Source organism: Aedes aegypti, chromosome 1 (genome assembly GCF_002204515.2).
Source record: "Aedes aegypti strain LVP_AGWG chromosome 1, AaegL5.0 Primary Assembly, whole genome shotgun sequence".
Lineage (NCBI taxonomy): Eukaryota > Metazoa > Arthropoda > Insecta > Diptera > Culicidae > Aedes > Aedes aegypti.
In genome coordinates this window covers 218,930,996-218,939,458 of record NC_035107.1, presented here as the reverse complement: position 1 = coordinate 218,939,458, position 8,463 = coordinate 218,930,996, and the positions used below count along the sequence as shown (strand labels likewise).

The 8,463-nt window shown below is 38.2% G+C and overlaps 2 non-coding genes across 2 annotated transcripts; one reads left to right on the top strand and one right to left on the bottom strand.

Annotated features, from left to right (window-relative positions):
* Positions 1-6,826: 6,826 nt before the first annotated feature.
* On the bottom strand, positions 6,827-6,898 carry Trnaw-cca. The gene has a single exon. It is a non-coding gene; the product is annotated as a tRNA-Trp (tRNA).
* Positions 6,899-7,266: 368 nt separating this feature from the next.
* Trnai-aau lies at positions 7,267-7,340 on the top strand. Its single transcript has one exon. It is a non-coding gene; the product is annotated as a tRNA-Ile (tRNA).
* Positions 7,341-8,463: the final 1,123 nt, after the last annotated feature.

Below are 8,463 nucleotides of genomic sequence, written 5' to 3'. Positions count from 1 at the left end.
GCGAATGGCAAAAAAAGCAAGTCTTGCAAAATACTATGGAAACACAATCGCAACTCCGCGAGAACTATTCGACTGGGCAATGAAACAAACTGATACATGTATCACCAAATTAAATTTCTGTTATATATCTAATGAACAAGGGAAAGTGTACCAGTTATGGCCATAGTGGTTCCCTATTTGGCCAGAGGGGAAATTTTGAGAAATTTCACATTTTGAATCTTTTTGAATGTTTAAACATCAAGATATATCTTTAATCTAACTACTATGACGCACAAAAATTTTCAAAATTTGATGACATTAAAGTAATCACGTATGGCGAAATAGGGAACCACTATGTCCATAACTGGTACACCTACCCAATATGTTAAAATGTCAGAGGAATTGGTGGAATTATTTGATAAGGTTAAAACTGTCCCTGGTACCCAAAAATATCATTGTTTTATGCCTACTAGTGATACACAAATTGCAGCCAAACGGTATACCAATTCAGAGGATGAACCAAAAATATTCAATTTATTCAGTAAAGCCCAAAAATAATGTAAATATTCATGTGCAGATACTACGTTTTAGGATATATAGCAATAATAAAAATAAAAACAAACCACGACTTTTTTCATAAGCATAATATTGACCCTTTCCAGATACCTGTTAAGATTGGCTTTGACCAAATAAGAAATTAAATATATTGTGATATCTTTCTAACCATAAAAAAAAACCCATCGGATTGTTAGAAGGAGTTGATTTTCTCATAAGCGGTATGGTGCGAAATCAATTGAATTTAATTTAAAAAAAAAATGTATAATTCCGTTTTATTTCTCTAACTACTCCCAATAAAACAAATATAATCTATTTTGTGATTAAAACTCATTTATCACTTGAAAAAATATGATCATACTAGACGATTTGAAGCGAAATAAAAATTAAATAAAAAGTTCATTTTGGACTTAAAAAATTCGATGTTAGAAAAACTTTTTTCTCTAAAATATGCCCAATTTGCAATGTGTGGACGACTTTTAGTAAATTTAATTACGTAACTTTTTGCTTAAGGATGATCAAAATCTGAAATGGCCGTTTTTTTTAATCGACTTTAAAGTTTTGAATATTTTTTTTCAGTGTAGAAAATGTGTTTTTATTTTTTCAATATTTTTTTCTCAAACTTCAGGAAATTTCACGACAGTCCCCCATACAACACTTTTTTGTAGGTCTTACCGCTTTCGAGTTATACGGGTTTATAAAACAAGTAAAAAAAAACTTTGAGACTTAAAAAATTCGATGTTGGAAAAACTTTTTTCCTTAAAATATGCCCAATTTGCAATGTATGGACGACTTTTAGTAAATTTAATTACGAAACTTTTTGCTTAAGGATGATCAAAATCTGAAGTGGCCGTTTTTTTTTAAATCGACTTTGAAGTTTTGAATTTTTTTTTTTTCAGTGTAGAAAATGTGTTTTTATTTTTTTAATATTTTTTACTAAAACGTCAGGAAACTTCACGACAGTCCCTCATACAACACTTTTTTGTAGGTCTTACCGCTTTCGAGTTATACGGGTTTATAAAACAAGTTAAAAAAAACTTTGACCCTTTCCAAATGTTAGTGTAGATCTATTTTGAAAAAAACAAAGTATGCAAAGTATCTTAGTTTCACATAGTCTTCACACCGAGAAAGTTTCATTGAATTCTGAAGGGGTGCTGCCAATCCCTTTGTCGAGTAGGCGTGAAATCCGTCCGCTGAGAAGCAGGCTCTGTCCCAGTGAAGACGTTAACGCCAAGAAGAAGAAGGGACGGTTCAGAGATTATTTCGGAAATTTGTGCAGGATTTCATTAAATGATTATTTGTAGTGGAATTCCTCAAAAATTTTCCTAAGGATTTCCTCAAAAAAAATTGTTTCGGATATCGCAAAAATATAATTTGGTTGTTTCCAAGAATCATTAATGAAATAATCTTATCGATTTCATCAGGAATTTCTCCAAAGATTCTTTTAAATATTTCTCAAGGAAGTCTCAAATCCTCCACGATTTACGGTATTTCTTCACTTGATTTCCTTACTATACCCTCCAAGAGTAACGTTTAGAACATCTTCAAAAAATCTTTGTAAGATTTCCTTGAGTAGAACTGGAGAATTTGTTTGAGGGGTAAGTGAAAATACCTGGAAAACACCTAGTATATTCTTTGGAAAATAATCGGGATAATCAATGATCAATGAGGAAATTACTGGTGGTAGTATCGTTGTAGTGCTCAAGGATTACCTAAAGAAAATCCTCTGAGCATCCTTTGAAAAATTGCTAGTAGAATTTCTAGGCAAAATAGTAAAGGAATCAAAATAGTAAAGATCCCTGTTTTAGTCCATGAAAGTATTCCAGATGAAATCTCTAGACAAATCACTTGAAGATTTTTTTGAAGTTTTTCTTCGAGACCTGTGATATGGAATCCTCGAAGAAACTGCTAAAGTCTTTGAATTTTTCTCTGGAGCCAGTACTTTTTGCATCAGGATCCAATGCAATCGCAATAAGAAGGAAAAGACTTTAGGGACCATTTTTATTAAAATATAGACCTTAGAGACCCTCCATTGAAAATAGAGACTTTTTGGAAACCTGCCCAAGTCTCTAGAACAAGACCTGCTACCAGCCCTACACCAATTTCTTCAGCACAAAATTGTTAGTTATATCTGTATGTTCAAAAACTTGAAGATTAAAACATGAATAAAACCTGTAAAATTTCAATTAAGGTACCAACAAGAAAGGAATCATCAAATTAATTTTTTTGTTGACGAAAAAACCACAAAAACATTTAATTTTACATATAAAATGTACAAATATATGTATCCAAGGAAGGAAGGAAGGATTGAAGGCCATCGTTACGGAACCGAAGCCGGACTATGCGGATGGCACCTGGACTGCTAACGACGCGAAGGCACGGCGCTCATCGGATTGTCAACTCACGTCATTCGTTGCAGCTCGGCGAAGGACATGTGGGACAGTTTGAAGAAGTACCACGAGCGGTCATCTATCTCAAGCAAGGTCCATGAGTTACAGAAACTTTGCTCGCAGCGGTTACTGTAAGGCGGAAGTATGTCGAACCACCTTAATGAGGTAGTGGCGCTTACGAACAGACTGACGGCGATGGGAGAAGAACTCAAGGAGCATCTGGTCGTGGCGATGCTGTCATGGAGTCACGGCAGTGGAAAGTCGACCAGAAGAGGACCTTACTCTCGAATTCGTTAAGGGAAAGTTACTGGACGAGTGGAAGCGTCGTGAGGAGCGCCAGGTGTCAGAGAAAGTACTGCGAACAGGTGAGGAATTTAATGGACCGTCATCTACAAGACCGAAAGTAAAGTGTCACTACTGCAACAAGGAGGGACACTACCGTCGTGATTGCAAGAAGCTTGCGAAGGACAGTAAGGTTGCTGATCAGAAGAAACCGAAGCAGAAGATGAAAATGGCAACACTATTGACGAAACGTGCCTTGTAGCAGAATCCGGTGATTCTTCTAGATGACTGTGGGTCCTCGACTCCGGAGCTGCTTCACACATGACTAACGATGTGGATCTGTTTGAGACTCTGGACACATCACGGCAAGAGAATATTACGGTAGCAGACGGAAAGCGAACTAGAGCCAACGGCATTAGCGTAGCCATGTTTCAAGGTGTCAACGGCGATGGAAACCCGAAGCACATCAAGCTGAGTCAAGTTTATCACGTTTCGGTACTAGCTGGAAATCTTCTATCGGTAAGCAAGATCACCGATCAAGGTTTCTCATTATTTTTCGGCAAGAAGTCATGCAAGATCCTCAAGCATGGAGAAGAAAGCAGGAGCAAACCAGTAGGAGATCTCATGCATTCGGACTAGGCTGGTCCGTTTGAAGTGAGCATTCCGGGTGGAAACCGTTGCAGTATGGTACTGGTGGACGATTTTTCTCGATACACGGTACTGTATCTACTGCGATGCAAGAAAAGATCCAGAAATTCGTCAGTTTGATCCAGAACCAGTTGGAAATGAATACTCTTGCGACAAACTGAAGAAGTACTTCGCGGACAACGACATTCTGCTACAACAAACAGCACCGTACAGTCCCCAGCAAAATTAGACAGACCTGTGTGTCATTGTCAACCGCGGAGGCAGAGTTCGTGGCGCTCTCGGAGGCCACAAAGAAGCTGATTTGGCTGAAGCGTTTTCTAAACGATTTCAACGAACAGCGGAGCAACCCTACCATTGTCGAGGATAACCAGAGCGCGCTGAAGATGCTGGAATCCGAAAAAATAGCAATAGAACCAAGCACATTACCACTCGGTTTCAATTTGCACGATACGTGAAGGAGAGAGGAGAGGTCCAATTCGTGTATTGTCCCACTGAGGAAATGGCTGCTGACCTGCTGACCAAACCTTTTCGAGGAGTTTGGATGGCCAAGTTTCGGACGATGTGCGGACTAGAGGCCCCGTGTTGAGGAGGAGTGTTCGTTAACTCGTATAGGCCTGAGTGAAAGCAAAAATCCTAAAACCCTCACCACTCAGCGAATTCTTAATGGACTCAAATGATTTTTTGTCAGTATACTGGCACACATATCTAGGTTCTAGAATGAGTTTTTTTTTCAAGTGAAAAGTGAAAAGTGACAAAATGGTGCCTAGAACAACTATTTTAACTGAAATACATTGGGAATGGAAAAAGAAAACAACCTCTAATGAGTCACAGAGTAACGTAGCATTATGAAGCACCGTTCACCGTAGTAGATCGAAGCAACACTACGGTCCTAGAACTTCATCACAGCCACGACATAAAAAATTAACAAGGCAGGCTCTTCACTGATGTAAACATCAAGTTTGGTTGAAAACATGTGACGTCACTCCTATCGTACCATATACCATCCGGACCACTAGATCAATTTTTTTGAAAATTTGTTCGAGGTGGATAGGAATGACGTCGTCAAGTAGCTGTCAGTTTTCGGAATATATCACCTTCTTAAATATAGTACACCGTGATCACAGCAACCTATTGTTTTATACCGTTAACTAGAACAGCTTTACAGAACAGAACTTAAGCTCCCACATTCCATCAGCATTGACCAGAATAATCGAAGTTGCACATAGATTTAATAAATGGAGCTTAGGATTGGCCAATAATTCTCAATGTGCACAAATCGCGAGATCACAGTGTAAAAGTCAACAACGGCGCCGGCCATGCCTAATGCGGTCATCGGGGAAGGGAAGGAATGTTAGTTAGACAACCATTGTTACTAGAGACCGAATATCCCTCTGCATCTCCACAGCTGTCATGGAAAGGATGTTGGGTTAGTGGAATAAGGCGAAATTCATGATATAGTAACGCCTAACCGTATTCGCGAAATTACTCGAATTCGAATACGCATGATATGCCAAACGAGTGTGCTTCTGGTCCCTTGGCTCGCTGCACGAACCGGACACGACTAATCCTTAGCTTATTTGCATCGGTCTCCCCCTCCAAGGCAAGCGACATAATTGATGGACTAAACACTATTCCTTTGACCCCTCTTTGAAATCCAGCAGTGGAGAAATAATGTTTTGAACAATTCACAATCTCCTTGAGCATTCAAAATACTCCCACATAGTTTGACACTAATCTGTAAATTCATCCCTAACCGAAAATCAGATTATAACTGACATCATAATTTTCCCGCGGCACAAGCAACCATCAAAAACATGGTAACTAATCCCCCTCCAAATCTCATTCTCTAGAAAAACTAAAGTCACGAAACCAGAACCTCTGTTAGTCATCATTTTTATATACCAACCCCAAATGGAAACAACATTTTCGACAACAGAGGATATCTCAACTTATGGCGGAGCTAAGTTGCTTGTGGTTGTTTGGAACAACGGAAAACTCTTCTGCGAATTGATGAAAAAGGGAACCCCTTCTGCTTTGGGCCAGGAACAGCGAAACAAAAAACATCATCCCAACAAACATGAAACCGGATGAAACTTAAACGAACCCTGCTGGTTGGGCGATGTTGTTTCTGTGTGATGATGAAGTGTACCCACTTTTTTTGTTTGCAAATGAGTGAAACTTCAGGTGAAATATCCCATCCGAAAACTTTCCTCGGTGGCGAAGCATCAGATGAAAAGTTGATAATTTCGAAAAGCTGAGGACACAACGAAAAAAGAACATCCTTTCGTATATCAGAAAGTGGAACCCATGTCAGCTGTGAGTGAAGTTTATCCATGTTGCAAAGGAAATAATTTCCACCGAAAGCACACACGCGTTCCGGATAATGATTGCAAATGTGCCCTCTATAATGAGCATTGTGTCAACGCGAGTTCCCGATTAATTGCAATTACAGCACGGATGGTTGATGATGATCTTTTCGGCCGATGTTCCAAATTGGAAGCGGAATCAACGGAGACAGGCATTGAGCTTTGCGTAATCGGTACATAATCGAAAACAGCTCAGCGGCTTTTGCTGAATCGGATGAGGATTTGTGTGCGATGAATTAACTCAACGGTTTTGCGGAAAACCTTAAGGGGTGAACTCATTGAATCATTTCACTTGTGCAATAACTAATCTAACTCTTTTTTTGACATATTCAGAGACGATGTTTAAGTTACTAGAGAAAAAAGTTGTGTATGGTCCTTCGAGTCTGTTGATAGCAAAAGTGACCTTATCCAACTAACCCAACATTCTTTCCATGATAACTGTGGAGATGCAGAGGTATACTCGATATCTAGTAACAATGGTTGTCAAATTTACCTACCTCTCCTCTCCCCTCTCAGTAGTAGCAAATATACAGCTAGTCAGCTCCATCAATTTTTTCTCATTGTTCTCTTGTTGGGGACACAGAATCAATAAAAAAAAAATCACCTTGACCCCGACGTGATTTGAACACGCAACCTTCTGATCTGGAGTCAGACGCGCTACCGTTGCGCCACGGAGTCCTTGATATTAGCAGTCGGCAAAGCATTTTTTCCGTCCAGATCGATTCGTATTGCGTTAAGAGGAATGTAACCGTCATCTCTTAATTAATTTATTAACCATTTTTTCGCTCAATGTGCATGAACATCTATCACTGCTAACTGGTATTTTCAACGGTTTTCGGCTCTTTCAGTCTAGAAAAGCAGCCAAGCTCCTGCTTTTCTAGACTGAAAGAACCGAAAACTGTTGAAAATACTGGTAAATTACAGTCGAAAGCAATCCACAAACTGCTAACTGGAATTATTGAAATGATCTTCATAAAAAATCAAATTTCAATCTAGTAGATATTTAATTTTTGATGATTTTTGTACATTAATAATAATTTTCACAGGGCTCCATAGCTCAGTTGGTTAGAGCGTCGTGCTAATAACGCGAAGGTCGTGAGTTCGATCCTCTCTGGAGCCATCGATATTTTTTAGGTTGAAATCACACAACTTTGATTAACGATCAACCGTCGGATTTTCCCACTCAAAAAAAAAAAATCATTACAGAGCGGACTGGATGCACGCCAGATGATAAAACCTAAAACCAGAGTATCTAGACGAACTTTTTAATCTCTTCCTCATTGTTGGCGTGTCTGAATGTGGGCGAGAAACCTGGCGCCGCCACCAATAGTTAGCGGGTGGGCTTAAGTGAATTTTAATTAAAACTACAACAAAATTTCATTAAATAGTGCACACTGGCCAAGCCTTCGCCGGCGTGCTGCTAAACTATGTCGCGGTGTGACTGAAACCGTTGTTGACAACTAAAAATGATCATAAGTTCGGCACCAATCATTCGAAAGATGACCTATCCTAGCATCCTCTCCGTGAATTTGGCAATGTTTTATCGAGGGAAATGAGAGCTAAAGTGGTTTTGAGATATGGAGCCATTTTCAAAAAATATTTTAAAATAAAAACAGTACACTGCATCATTAACAAATTAAGAAAATATAAGTAACAATCAGGTTCATATTCAACTTAAAGAAAATGTAATATATAAATACCTTCACTGTGAATTTGAAGACATTTTGCGGATGGAATCTTAAATTGCAGTGGTTTATTACGTTTATTACTGATAGTGTTTTCTCAAGGTTTATTTTAGGAATAATACATATGCCTATGGTAAATCAATAGATTATATCACCAAAATACTGAAGTCGATAAGATAAACACTAAGTATTCAAAATTAAGCACTTTTTGTAAAAAAGTTGACAATATTTTTTCGGAGGAACAACAGAGCTTTGTGATATCGAAAAAGTCATTTTTTTTTTTTTGAATATAGTACCGTAAATTCGGGTGAAATTGATCACTGTGTCACTCGATTTTATTTCTTCCTAATGGAGCACAAATATCAATGTAACCTGTAGTGAATGAACGTTGTTTGTCGTAAGTATGTCCAAATTGTGTGTTGTGAAGTTTTTTGCGTTCAAAAATGTTCATTTCTATTAAAATAATGTAAAATTTCAAAATCATGTACGGTGCAGTGTTGATAAACATCAATAAACTTCTAGTTCTAGACAAGCATTTGGACATGGTATAATCCTGAA